Source organism: Conger conger, chromosome 11, assembly GCF_963514075.1.
Source record: "Conger conger chromosome 11, fConCon1.1, whole genome shotgun sequence".
Classification (NCBI taxonomy): Eukaryota; Metazoa; Chordata; class Actinopteri; order Anguilliformes; family Congridae; genus Conger; species Conger conger.
The window spans coordinates 34739071-34753246 of record NC_083770.1 but is presented as its reverse complement, the minus strand read 5'-3'; the positions used below and the strand labels follow the sequence as shown (position 1 = coordinate 34753246).

The window sequence follows — 14176 nt, the reverse complement described above, 5'->3', positions numbered from 1 at the left end:
AAGGGGGCCTTTCAGGTTGTTTGGTGGCGCTGCCACGCAGCAGACAGAAAAAAAGGGGAGAAAAACGGGGGCAGGCTTGTTTGTGCGGTGAGGCGACAGGTCAGCCGCAGGCATGCCACAATGCCCTCGTTATTCCGCTGCGGGAGCCTGCTGTCACCGCCGAGCGAACAGCTCGCGCTTCGCTTCCAGGTAGGCGGAGATGCCCGACGCAAGCTGCCGCTGGTCACGCGGGGTTTAACCCCTCCTTTTAAATTCCGGAGGCGTGCTAAATCATGGGGGACGGTCACTTTGGGACTTGAGCGACGGTGTGTGAATGGCTGGCTAACAGCAAGTCTCCAGGGGGCTTCGTTTTCGCTTTCTGTTCAATGTCAATTATATGGAACGGTTAAATAATGAAATGTAGGCAGGGGTAACGGGAGATGGCTCAGTGTCTGAAACTACACAGTACTGTATGTATAGTAGAGAGGCCCATGGTTGTGTCATTGCCGCATTTAGATAGATCATTACATTTATATAGCCCTGACACTCAAAGCGCTTTACAGTGATGAGGGGGGAACTCACCTCAACCACCACCAATGTGCAGCACCCACATGGGTGATGCACAGCTGCCATTTTGTGCTTTTGGTGGCAGGATGCAGTGGGAATGTAGCCAGGACACCGGGGAACCCCTTACTCTTTGTGAAGAGTGTCATAGGATCCTTAATGACCACAGTGAGTCAGGACCTTGGTTTAACACCTTAACTAAAAGACGACGTCTCCTACATCACAGTGTCCCCATCACTGTGCTGGGTGTTGTGGCTACTGCCCCCTACTGGCACGCCATCACCACTTACAGCAGCAAGTTTTCTCAGGAGGTCTCTCATCCAAGTACTAACCAAGCCCACACCTGCTTCAGCAATTTGGTAGGAGCAGGATAGGCCAGTAATGTACACAAACTGGGAAACCAGGCAGCATGCTATTTTTCTATCTGGTCTTACTATTATTATTTTGTTGTAAATATTGTGCTGCAACCTTGCCTATAATGAAAAAAAAAAAAGCTCCTTTTAGAAAATCGAAAGAAACACCAGCATCATATAAACTATGTTGTATTGCATTGCATTTTTTTTCTCATTGCCATTTCAGGTCATTGACAGTCATTGGCCAGCTAATGTATGGAAATCTTCACTGCACAGTTACAGAAAGTGGTGTGAGAATAGATAGAATCCTAAAACCTTAATATTGGCTCCTGCCCAGAACAGTTTTCCATGCTCTGTGTACGTATTTACCCCCATCCTCTCCTGCAAGCCACTGAGGGGGACCGCAAAATGACCTCAGCAAGGGGACCACATGGTCGATCTTACTTCTCTGCTTGGTTAAATGTATAATTCATGGCTGTCACACGCATGCCCCTGAGATCACCCAGAGCACTGTAACCACGCTCAACCAGCCCAGCCGGCAGTGCTTCCTGCACCAGCCAATACATGACCCACAACCCCCCACACACAGCGTGACTGCTAGGATAACACATACGGCACACTGTTGTACCCATCAGTAATCTGTATAATAATGTATAATGTCAAGAAACAGTCATTGGTCAATTGAAAAGCATATAATATGAAATGAAACAGAATCTTTAAAAACCAGCCCTGAAGTGATTAGACGGACTGAAAAGTCACTATCACTTTGTCTGCATGAACCCAGAGAATGATGGCTCTTCCTATTCAGTCTGGTTCCTCCCAAGGTTTCTTCTTATAATATCAAAAATGTGGCATGCTGTGCACCCAAGCCTTTAGTGCATCTACAACAAGCCACAAAATGCTGTCTGCAATATGTCATGAATTATCAACAACACTTGGTACAGTACATTTTGAATAACTTCAGTAGCATGTAACATGGAACTTATATTTGAATCATTAAAAAATTCAAACCAATATTATAACAGTTCTATCCAATAGCCTGACATGTTTAACTACAACTTATCTTCTGCTGTGCCACCAGTGACTTTAATTAGCATGAAATCCACAGCGGCTGGTTATCACATAGACTGGTGCAGACACATTGTAAACTAATTCTTCAGTCTGGGGCCAGTATTACAAAGCAGGATTATTTGAGTGAGTTGGATAACAGCACTGAGTAAAACCTGGAACAGCTCTTTTTACTTCAGTCGATTTTACAGATTTTACAGGTTTTACTCTGGTAGTTATCCAGCTCACTCAGTAATCCTGCTTTGTGATACAGACACCTGGTCTTTCCTCTCACACAGGTAAACTGGAGGATGGGTCGATCTCCCTGTTTTTCAGGGGAATGCAGTCTTGCTTCCTGTACATCAGATCAAGTTGTGTGGAGGTGCAAAATCAGAGAGGGTATTGATTCATCGTTACTGATCATGCAGCACAAACTTATTTATAAGCACCAGCCATTTAGACCTTCAGTCTCACTTCACACCACCTACAGCTACCATATCCATACAAAACACAGCACCATTAAAATAATGGCACACAGGGAAAAGGAGCTTACTGCAATCTTTTTACTACTGAGATGGTCGCATCTGTGCAGTGAGAAGACCTCATTTATTTTTATGTCTTTCTCTGGGCAACACCATGTCTAACTGATGAATTAGCACATGCTGCATAATGATTACCACTCAATGACTGACAGGACTAAAACTCCCTTCGCATTTAAATTGCCCCAAAGGTTTAATCTATTGTTGTGCCAGGGAAATTGCATCCTACATTGCGGCAACCATTGCAAAGTATTGGACACTCAGCGTGAATGTGTACTCACGTATACTTACTGCTTGGATAAGGTTGATTCAAAGCATGAGCATGTTGTGTGTACAAGTGCAAAATGGCACAATGATTTATTGACCATGATTTCAATGGATGATTTGTGACGTGAATCATCCAGCACTGTGCTTGGTTGATCAATACTAAATCCATTGGTGAATTAGGTATTTGTTGTTTATTTAAAAAACTTAACATTTTGAAAACACTGAACAAAAATTCTAAATTTTTCCAGATGCAGCCAGAATGTTGTCCAGAAAAAAAAAATCATATCTTGTATTTAGACATTATTCATAGAATTCCCAAAATATTTTAGAATTACCTCACAGGGACAATACTTTAAAATCATAGCAAGGATGGCGAGTTCACAGGACGTGATCTTTTTTTTTCTTCTAAAATTTCAAATCCATGTAATGTCATCGCCATCTGCTGGTTATATACTGCCTAGACTTTAAAATAACAGGGCAATGCACTTACCTTCTTCATATCTGACACTGATATCAGTCAGGGCCAGTGTGAGTTTTAAATCTTCAGCTAGAACATCCAGCCGTGGGTATTTTCTTTCATTATAGTGTAATACGCCCACTACTACTACTACTACTACTACTACTACTACTACTACTACTATTACTACTACTACGACTACTACTATTTATTATTATTATCATTATCATTATCATTATTATTATTATTATTATTATTATTATTATTATTATTATTATTATTATTATTATCAATATAAAATTATGGCAGACCGAGCTGAAGCGAATTCATTGTTCAAATACATTTGTGGCATGAAAAACTACAAATCCCACATATTATGGCACCTCCTTTCATCAGTGCGCACATGCGGATGGCGCAAGTCCCATAGTAATGACAGCCAGCGTATCTGGGACGGGGTAGGTTTGCAAAAGGGAGGTAGCTAGCTCGCTAGCTGTCTTTAGGTGACAAGACTGAGGGGAAAGCAGAAAATACTCAAGTAGCAAGCTCGCTGGCTATATCATAAAGACGTACGAACAAACCCAACCAGAAAGACCCATTTCGGAAGTGTATTCAGTGAGTAGATATTTAGCTAACTGATCTGTGACGGCATCTTGGTGTGGTTCAACATTACTTTGCTGTATCTATACTGGCTAGCTTTCTAGCTAATGATAATGTGCATGTTTGCAATGGGAGTTAGCTGTTGCTGGTCAGGATCGTTGTCATACGCTATATGTAGCTAGCGATTGAGCTAAAAAGCTAGCTAGTTGGGCCTAGGCTAGTAGCTAGCTAGTGATTGTTACGCTTAAATGTTCAGTCAGCGTGTTTGTGACACTGAAGTTGTTGACTAACGTTAGTGAAGCTAGCGTAGCTACGTGTGAATTTAAGGGTTATCTGGTACTGATCCTTTGGAATAAAGGCGGGATTTGCTGCAATTTTCAGTTTAACATTTTAATTTGCTAGCTAATTGCGTTTCTGTGCTTAGCAAGGTTCGCATTGTACATTAGGTGTTTGGGGTAACGAAGTTAGCTACCTAGCTAGGTAAATTCATTTTAGCTAATAGTTAGCTATATAGTTAGCTCTTTATGTCAGATCCAAGCAAGCAAAAGATACCGGAAATGGTTAATGTTAGCTACCATTTAACCACTGAAAACGGCTTGCTAACTTGTCACATTACGCCTAGCGTATGGTAGCTGGATATTTTACTAGCTGCTTGCTGTTTCATTGGGTTAGCTGGCTAATCTGTCATTTGGGTTGTGTCGCATTCCAGATTTAGCAAACGCAAGTAAAGTTAACGTTTGCGCAACCCTGGATTGCGATGACCAGTGTCATTAACGTTTCTGCTTCATAGTCTCGATATAATATCATAGTCGTTAGAGACCTCCACGAACCCCCCTGCTTTTGGTGAATGTCAGTTTTAGTGTCATCAGCGAAGAAAGATATAGGCTATAGACAAATGCCTGCGGTCAGAGCTAGACTGTAGGTTACTGTAACGTTAGTTGGCTAACATCCGCTAGATTAATGGCATGGCATACCTGACAGCCTTGTCGAACACTGACACTAATTGGCGTTTCAGCTTGTGTTGATGTGTATTTTTTTTTTGGTAGTTTATTAGCTATATATTTAGCGTGACAAATGTTAATCACTATTTAGCTGGTAGACTGCTAACGTTAGTTGAACTAAAACATTTTAACCTATGTCTGAATGCACCTGAGAATGGGAGTGGTCGCTTACAACAAGTCGCCCAGTTAACAGTTACAATTAAAATGACATCTGCGATTGACTTTTTCAAAGCAACACGTGGATGCTAACTAATTTGTAAATTAAGCCGTCAATGCGTCTCTGCCGTCAATAATGTTTCAGTGAAACGTGGTGGTTTAACACTAGGGGCCATGTCTGTTCTCTTGCTGCAATTCGCTATATTTCCAAGCCGTCAACTAGTTGAACTGAATTTGCACAGCTGTTAGATTTTTAGAAACGGGAAACTATCTCAGTGCACAATTCAGAACGCATACTGGTTGATTTACACTGGCATTTAACATTGTTGCTCTTTGTAGTAATTCTTCCATGCTGTAACACTGGAACGTTCAAATTATCTCCGAATGCTTTATGGTTATATGCACTTTTGTTGATAGCCGCCATAGTCACCAAACACGGGGGAATAAACAATACAGTGGTAGATTTTGGGTTACCGTGTCTTGCATTCAGAGTACCAACTCAGGCCTCTTTGCTGTCCAAGGGTGATGTGGGGGCAGGCTGGTGCACAGTTAAAGTTGGGAGGGGGTGGTGGGGGCTGTTTGTTTTGGGGGCTAAAAAGAGGGGGTGCTGGGGAATGTCAGCTGGAGTTTGTTGGCTTACATACCCCGCTCTCCTCTCTGAGGGCAAATCCTGCCAAATCCCACGCCACAGTTGTTGTTCTCTTTCCAGGCAGCTGCAAGACTGGCAAGCCCCCCGCCCCACCAATCTTCACCTGTTCTCCCCCTACGCAATCGCCAACATCCCAAAAATCCAAAAATATACAAAATCTAGCTTTGAATTCCTGCCACTTTTTGGGGATTATAAGAGGCACTAGCCCTTGGCCGTGGTGATCACATCTTGTTGGGGGGGTTTATGGGCGTTTGCTGGCTCAGAGGAATGACAAGTAGACGTGTGGAATTCTCGTATCAACATGCTAAACCTTGAGAGGTTGTTGCTTGCAACAGCTGCTCTTGTGCACTGCACAATGAGGACAGAACCATGAGAAGCTGTTGTGGAACAGCTAATCTCTCATTGATAAAATTAGAAACCCATTCAACTTTTTATGTACTTCTTTCCCAAGTGTTACGTAATCTCAACTCAGTCCTTATGTTATTGTTATTAATTACGATTGTCTGTTTGTTGAGGGGACAGCAGTATATTCACAGGACTGTTCATATAGGTAACATTTTACTTGCCATCTGCTCAAATATTTGAATGTTTACTTTTGAATGGACAGGGGCAGCCTGTAGCCTAGTGGCTTATGTACATGCCTGGGACCCAGAAAGTTTGGGTTTCAATCCCCGAAGTAGCCATGATAAGATCAGTGCAGCTGTTGGGCCCTTGAACAAGGCCCTTAACCCCACATTGCTCCAGGGAGGAACATCCCCTGCTTAGTCTAATGAACTGTATGTCGCTTTGGATAAAAGCGCCTGCTAAATAACTATAATGTATTGTAATGTTTACTGAAGAAATCCAGGTTAAATACCTTAACCCAATTGTACAGCGCTACAATTCCACCTGTTTTGAACCTGCACCTTACTGCTGAAATGTTGCATTTCCTTATCACGGTGTCATGCTCCTGCAAGGATTTATACTGTTTGGTTTACTCTTTAAGGTGCAAGATCACAGATACTGTGATTAGAATGTTCTTAATGCTCTTGATGATGTAACAGTCACTATTGGCAATTGGAAGAAATTGAGTTTTAGAACAGTGTTTTGGAATTTTTTGTGTTTCTGAAATAAAAGAAACATTCCAAAACAGCTACTCTTCAGAGGGTTAAATAGCATCCAGCTTATGCTTCAGTGTTCAGTGGTTTTTGCAGGAGCAGTGGAGTGCTGCGTGGCAGAGGTGTGGCCCAGGAGGAGGGTGGAGGGCAGCGGGTGAAGAGAAGAGCAGGCCTTGCTGTGCTGAGCCAGTGTCATGGATGTGTTGCCATGGCAACGGGGTGGGGAGGTGGGTGGGAGGACGCTGGGGACAGTCGGGCATTGTTCCGTCTGCGCTCTGTAGACGCTCTGCGGCTCTCTTCCCCTGCCGTGCCCTCTCCGCCCGCCGCCGCCGCTCGGCCTTACCGCTGGGCCCTCAGCGCCATGCCTACCTTTCCTCTTCACCGAGTGTGGCTCCTGTGTGTCTGGGAGTGTGTATGGGTGCCTAATGCTGTGTTTGTGTGAGAGTATTGCAGCTTTCTGCACTGTGTGTATGAGAGAGAGCCTCTGTGTAAGGACACTGCACCATGCACCTCTATATTCACTGGTATGGTATGGTCTGGTCTCGTGTCTTCTGCATTCCCGGGAGTTTTTTTGGCTATGTGGCGTGCATGGTCCTTAGAAAGCACTTTAACCACACGGCTGCTGCTTCCTCCCGGGGGGGGTGAGGAGTTTGCGTGGGGCAAACAGGCTTTGTTTCACCAGGGTCAGGAGCAGGAAGCGGGATTCAGGACACTCCGTAATGAAGGAGAAATAGATATACAGAGGGTAAAATATGCTTGTCTGACCAAGCTTTCCTGGCAGGAATCGCATCCACAAAGTGAGAGGGAAATAAACATGTTTTTCAGAACGCACCAATGACCGCCGGGTGAGGATGTGCCCTGTGTCACTCGTCCCTGTTTTTGCAGTTGATTTAGCATTTCTGCTAATCTCCTTTGTCTCTCCTCCCCCCTTCACCTCTAAAGCAATTGCCAACCCTCCTTCCCCCCCCTGTTTTCCGGAAAGTACATTTGCATGCACAGGTCATTATTTTAGAGTCGGTGTTGTAAACCGGGGTCTGTTTGCTGCCGATTCTCATTATTTAGTGGGTGTTTTTTTTCCCCTTGCATATTTCAGACATTTCTCTCCACTCTATATTCTTTTAATTCTGTTATTAGTTATCTGTTATAAGGCACCAAAAGCCGGAGGCACAAACCACATTAAAATGTTGTTCTTATAAGTTTTGCCGGATTATAAAAGGCAAACTTGGGAGAGCAATGGTTAGCTGACGCGGCATGGAACAGGCCGACTTCTGAAGCCTTAATGCGAATCGCTTTGCATAACACTCCAACGTTTCCAGATCGCGTGTGCAACCTTCACAATACAGGAACCTCTACACTGCCACTGGGGAAAAAGATGGCTGCCAACTGTTCTGTACTCAAAACTCATGGAGTTGCCAGGATAGCAATGACCATGTAGGAAGATGTTGACAGTGAACTAGTGAACAATGCTTTCTACTTCTGTTCTTTATCAAGAACTTTCCTTGCTGTGCACTAAGTTACTAATGCTAATGGAAACCTTTTCAACAATGTTATCTTTTCTCCTAGTGACAGCACCTCATCTCTTTTCCATGTTCTTGTAAACATCCCCTGTTCATATTGTCGGCCTGGACGTACTTTGCTAACCTATGTCCCTTGCCAGATGTTTGGGGCTGCTGAGATTTAAAAATAGCGAGGACCAAGGGAGGACCAAGTTTTACTATCGATATTATCAGTTCATTCTCCCGTCCCCGTTTGGGGAAAAACCGAGCTGACCGTGAAGTTCGCTGCAGATTTCAAACGGGTGGATGTGGTTGCCCCAGTGCTCCGATGGGCTCAAAGTCTTGAGGTAAGCCCAAGTCGCCTGAATGAGGGCCTTGGACCGCTTGTGGATACTGGTGCCTGGGGGTAAGACTGGGAGGGTTCCAGAGCATTGGCATGGGCAGGGGGCATCTGAAGACCTCCGCTAACACGCAAGGAGCGGTGTTGAGAATGAGAGGAATTGCATCCTATCACAGTGGTTATTGTTATTAATTACGGTTGTCTGTTTGTTGAGGGGACAGCAGTATATTCACAGGACTGTTCATATAGGTAACATTTTACATGCCATCTGCTCAAATATTTGAATGTTTACTTTTGAATGGACAGGGGCAGCCTGTAGCCGTGACTTAGGTACATGCCTGGGACCCAGAAAGTTGGTGTTTCAAGCCCCGATTTAGCTGCGATAAGATCAGTATAGCTGTTGGGCCCTTGAACTAAACCTGCGTTCGGTATTTAACTATCAAGGCAGTATTATATAAGGAATGCTTGAGGTAGGAGGCTGAAGCCTGGTAGCTGTAATTAGTCTCTGCTGGTCATTCTTGTCTTTTCACTTCTGCTAGATTCTGGCTTTCGCTTCCAAGAACATGTTAGGGGCAGTTATGCCACAATGACCTCATTTGAACTGTTCCTGATTTGGTGATCTCAGTCTGAGATGAGATCACCATGAACATGAAATCTGAACGATCTGTGAAAATCTAGATTTAATCTAGAATCTAGATTCATTAGCGCAGCCCAGGGAGGGAGGGGATCAGTCAGCAGGATTATGCCACGGTGACTTTGTGGCTTACTCTGTATGAAGAGCCAACTCTATTGCGATGACCAAGCAGAGCGGAAAAAAATGGCGGTCACCAGCACTAACTCCTCTCAACGGAGAACATCACAACAAGAAGGCGTGTGGTGTCTTTGCCTCTATTTTGAGTATGGATATAGTGTGAATGATTATGACACCCGTTTATTGGGTAACAAAAAAACAGAACTCTGCCTGGCAGTGGCGGCAGTATCAGAAAGCATCTCTTGGACCTGCAGGTTATTCCATCACCCGAGAGAGGGGACAAACATCCAAAGTTTTCTCAGGGGGCCTTCGGAAGGCTAAAAGGCTGTCGGCGCTAAAATGAAACGCATTCATTGCTGCTTATGGATGGTTATCCTGGAGGTTAGATACCCCCTGCTGTGTTTGCCTGGTCGGATGCTTTGAGGGTTTCATGGGCATCCGGATCTGTAGAACTAGAAGCAGCGGGAATGTGATGAAATTAATTGATTAACTGCTTACTGAAGGAAGACTTGGGCCTGGATGCTGAAAATTTCCCTGTGCGAAGTCTCTGACCCAGGTGAAAGTTCTACCATGAGAATCTGGCTTTCTTAAAGGAGATCTACCTTTGTGACCCTCTTACAGGAGGTCATCTCGTCTCCTAATGCTTCTCATTACCTGCCCAGGATGTCACTGCAGAAAAAGATGTCACTTTTGTGCAGTTATTACGGGTGCACGCATTTTGAACCTGCTTTCCTCCAGTTACTGTTTGCATTGCGGAACACCATCTCTGCTCTGACTGCTTGGCGTGTTCTGCAATGTAATGTAGGGCCAGATTCAAGCATGTGGGGATAAGAGCTGTCAGCTCGCCGTCTGCAATAGGGCCAATTGAGACCAGGGAAGTCGGAAGGGGAACTGATCCCGGGATGCTTTTAGAAATTGAGTGGCTATTAGGCTATTATTATTCCAGTAGTTAAAAGTGGCACTTTGTAGCTTTCTGGCCTGCGTGTGTTGAGTGAAAGAGGAAACGGACGCATGAACTGTATCTATATATAGCTTGAGTGTGAGTGTGAGAGAACATATGTGGATCAGGTTTTTTTTGTAATGTGGTTCAGCCTCTCCCCTTTACTGTGACAGTGGGCCTCTTATCAAGGTGCAGAACTCAGTGGAGGAAATCAGAGCATGAGACATAACTTTCTCATCTGAGTCACAGGCATATAGAGTCACTGTTCTTTAAAGGATTTGCATGAATGCTTGATCTTTAATCTTCTGCATGGCTCATCCTATTCACTATTCTTGCTAAATCAGCCTATAACTATAAAGATCAGCAAGTCTGCGACACAATGGAAGCTAGCCCTATATTTAGGCCTACCTTCTATATTGGCCCGATCTGCTCTGCTTCACGGACTCCCTGGGCAGAAAGAAATTAGTTTCTCGCCATGGCCATTAAGCAGTTATTATCTAATTGCATTATCTGCCAAGTCAGCTTATGGGACCTACTGGGGAGGGGGGTGACATCATCAACGCTGTCTTCACTATCTTTGCCATCATCATTACATCTCTTTGTATCACCTACTGCAATGTTTAATGGGCTTACATGCTCTTTTCTGAATGCAGTTTGGCTTCATAAGTTTCATTTTGAGGTTATAAGAAAAATAAAAGATTTGTGACGAGACATAGAAAAACTTCTCTCCTTAGTTTTATTGCAATCAGTCATCAGTCATTTCTCATCCTTTGTGAATGCGTTGAACATCTGAGAAATGGCATAGTGGGTGCAGTCATTGCTTTCCATGGAGAAAGCTTCCGCATGGCACTTTCATTAATGACCTTGGGCTGCACAAGAGGTAAAAGCTTCTGGCTCTTGGCTCACTGGTTCCCACTTCCTGTCCTCACATGTCACATCCTGGTCTCTCTGTTACTGGCTTCTCTACTTCCCATAAAGTTTCACTTCCTGTTTCCTTTTCCCCCGCCGCCACTGCTCTATGTCTTCATGGGCTACTTGCGCACCACCCCCCTCCCCCTCTTCGTTGGTGCTTCGTCCTTTGGCATGATGAACGCTGTTCTGGTTCGGAACTTGGAAAGGGGGCCTGTGCTTGCACCTGTCTCTGTGCTTCGATCAGTCTGTCCAGTGGGCGTTTGTGTGCATGCCCGGGAAATGTATCGGGCTTAGCGGATTAGATGTTGGCTGCAACCAAAGGAAGGCAGCCTCGTGTGGAAAAGATAGTTAATGACTGGCTCGCTTCCAAAGCTAGCAGCAGTACCGTGTTTTGCCACTAGGTGGCAAAACTGCAAAAGGCAGTCAGAGTGGTTGCAGCTCCTGGTGAGTCAAAAATCTTTTTGACTTGAACCTGGTCTGGTTCACAGACAGACTACAGCATGGAGCTGTGCGGTTGTGGTATCGGGGTTAGTGAGGGCTTCCTGTCGGAGGTGCCCCTGGGGGTCATCTGGGCGTTCATTTTCTCCCTCTTTCTAAATCCCCTGACCAAGCTCTGTCTGAAGACCCCTCGGAACATCGTGTCCCTGCGTGCTCCGACTTGTGCTTTCTCCCTCCCGAATCCCCCCCGCCCCACAGGGAGAGGGGAGGAGCCTGGAGGACAGGAGACCCCGATGTCTGTGAACACTGAACCCGGCCTGTAATTACGTTACACAGTATGACACTGTGATGAAATTGGCATGACCGTGTAGAAATAACACGGCAAATTCCATTACAGGCCACAGTCAGCGGAGTTATGGTCGTGCCGTGGTTGTGGTTTAGGGGGTGGGTTGTTTAGTCTGTCCTCAAGGGCTGCGTTTTCAGCGCCTGCATCTCTCCCTCTCTTCCTCTTTCCCTCTGTGGGCTCGTCAGCGCCTCTGAATTTCTGGTTGGCATCCACCTACAAAGACCCTTTTGTGTCAAGGAATGCTTCAGGAAATCATTCAAATTTTATGCATTCTCTCTGGTCGGTGTGTGCGAGGGAGACTAATGTCATTTGCATATCTCAGCCGCTCTGCTGTTCCTCATCTTAGCAGATGCTGGCGAGGACAGGGAGGGGGTCCTATTGTTCAGGAGGAGGGGGTCTGCGTTGCGTCTCTGTGGTTGGGTCCAGCTGCCGCGGGTGGTAGTGTCTGCTTTCTCTCTTTCTGTCCGTCTCTCAGTTTATTTTTGTTTGCTTTATTAACATGACAAATGCGCATTCGTGTTGCCGAACCACGTAGCCTACATAAACAAATAGAGCAGCAATAATGCAAGGAAACAATAGCTGTGAAATACAATTACAGTGAAAGGAAAGAATCTCTTCTCCTCTCTCTTGCTCCCTCTCTCCCTCTCTCCCCCCTGTGCTGATAGCCGAAGCTCGTTAAACGCGAGCCACACTGCCGCTTTGATGGCCGCACGAATTGTGAATTTGACGGCCAGCTGTCTCAGCGCTTTGGCCGCTCCCCTGAGGACACTGGCTTCTTCCTGTTTCTTTTTAACTGCTTACCTCTCCCTTTTTCAACTTTTAAACACCTTTCAGTTGCATTTACACGCACGACTGATCATTTTCAGGTCTCACAGCATACCGTATTTATCTTTACAAATGGTATTAGAATGTGACAATACTAGCATGTCGGGCCTGCAGTAATCAGAGGAGTTTTGATTAGAGGCCGAAAGTTCTTACCAGTTCTGCTTCAGCCTACTCAGCTTTTCGTGCCGTCGAGATTATAATTTGAATCCCATGATCACTGCCCTGCTGCTAACTCTCCACTTCCCCACTGCACTTGCTTTGAACCTGGTCCAGACTTTGCCCCAGTTTGGTACCTGAATTGGCATATTTTCCCAAAATCCAAAGACTTGCAATTTAGATTCAGTGGAGAGTCTACATTGCCCCTTGATGTGCTCTGGGACTGAATTCATGCCATTATTAAGAGATTTTTTTATTTTAAAAGATGTTTTTATTTTAGGCTGTCTTGACTCCTTTTCCTCAGAGCAGAGTTCTGCCCCCTGCTTGTGCGTATTTTCTTCTTTACAACAATATCGGTGCCTTGTATAGCATGTGACATCCTTCTGAAATGACTTCAGGGTTGTTTACGTAATTCTTCTTATTCCTCGTATTCACTTTTATTCCGTCCGTCCCTTTAACAGGAAATAAGTTTCTGCCAACTTCACCGACAAACCTGAGTCTGAGGCAGTCTGACAAACCTGAGAGTTGAAATTTAATTAAAATTTGTTTGGAAACCTCTGTGCTGTCACATGGCTGTTAATGTGGCTTGCTAAAAAGGCCAGAATCTGTGGACAATAGGAGCTAAAACGTACTACATATTCCTTTAAAGTGCTGAATTAGGCCTTTTCAGCAAGGCCTGTCGCTCAACATCTTCCAATGTGACCCATTTTTTTTTTTGACTGTTCTCAAAATACAAATATCTTTCTTGACCCAACTTCCCCTTTAAGTTGGAATGGCCAATCATATAAGATCATATTTTATCATCGTTTACTATTTGGGAGTGCCCAGACAAACTTGTGCATAATTTCAGCCAGTATTTCTTCACACCACAGTCTGCAGGTCATGTTTACGCAGACAGAGGGAGACGCTTCAAGTGTACCCCAGCAGGTGGATAGCTGGTCAGTTCATCGGTCAGTACCGGTCGCTAACGATCATCAAGTCACTATAATCCTGACCTATTGAAACTCTCGAAGAAGCTAGTGTCAACTCTGCGTAGCCCTGTGGGGCCAACCAGACCATGGGACACTAGAACTGTGCCAGGAACCTGAATAAGCAAATAGGCTATCGCTTTATCTCTCAAAACTGCATTTGCATAAACGTGCAGAGACGATAATGCCGCGCTTTAAATTAGTAAACTGAGACATCAAAAGAAATTTCAGGTGTGCACTCTGCTCGAGGACAGAGGACCCATTCGATTTTCTCACATTATGGTGTGAAATTGAAGGT

The 14176-nt window shown here is 44.7% G+C and overlaps 1 protein-coding gene across 11 annotated transcripts in view; it reads left to right on the top strand.

The window, feature by feature from the left end:
• Positions 1 to 3657: 3657 nt before the first annotated feature.
• gapvd1 (GTPase activating protein and VPS9 domains 1) overlaps positions 3658 to 14176 on the top strand; it is a 54370-nt gene continuing 43851 nt past the window's right edge. For all 11 annotated transcript variants that reach the window (XM_061259855.1, XM_061259854.1, XM_061259853.1 and 8 more), the window contains exon 1: positions 3658 to 3818. The gene's annotated coding sequence lies outside the window, so the exon portion shown is untranslated. The remainder of the gene's footprint in view (positions 3819 to 14176) is intronic.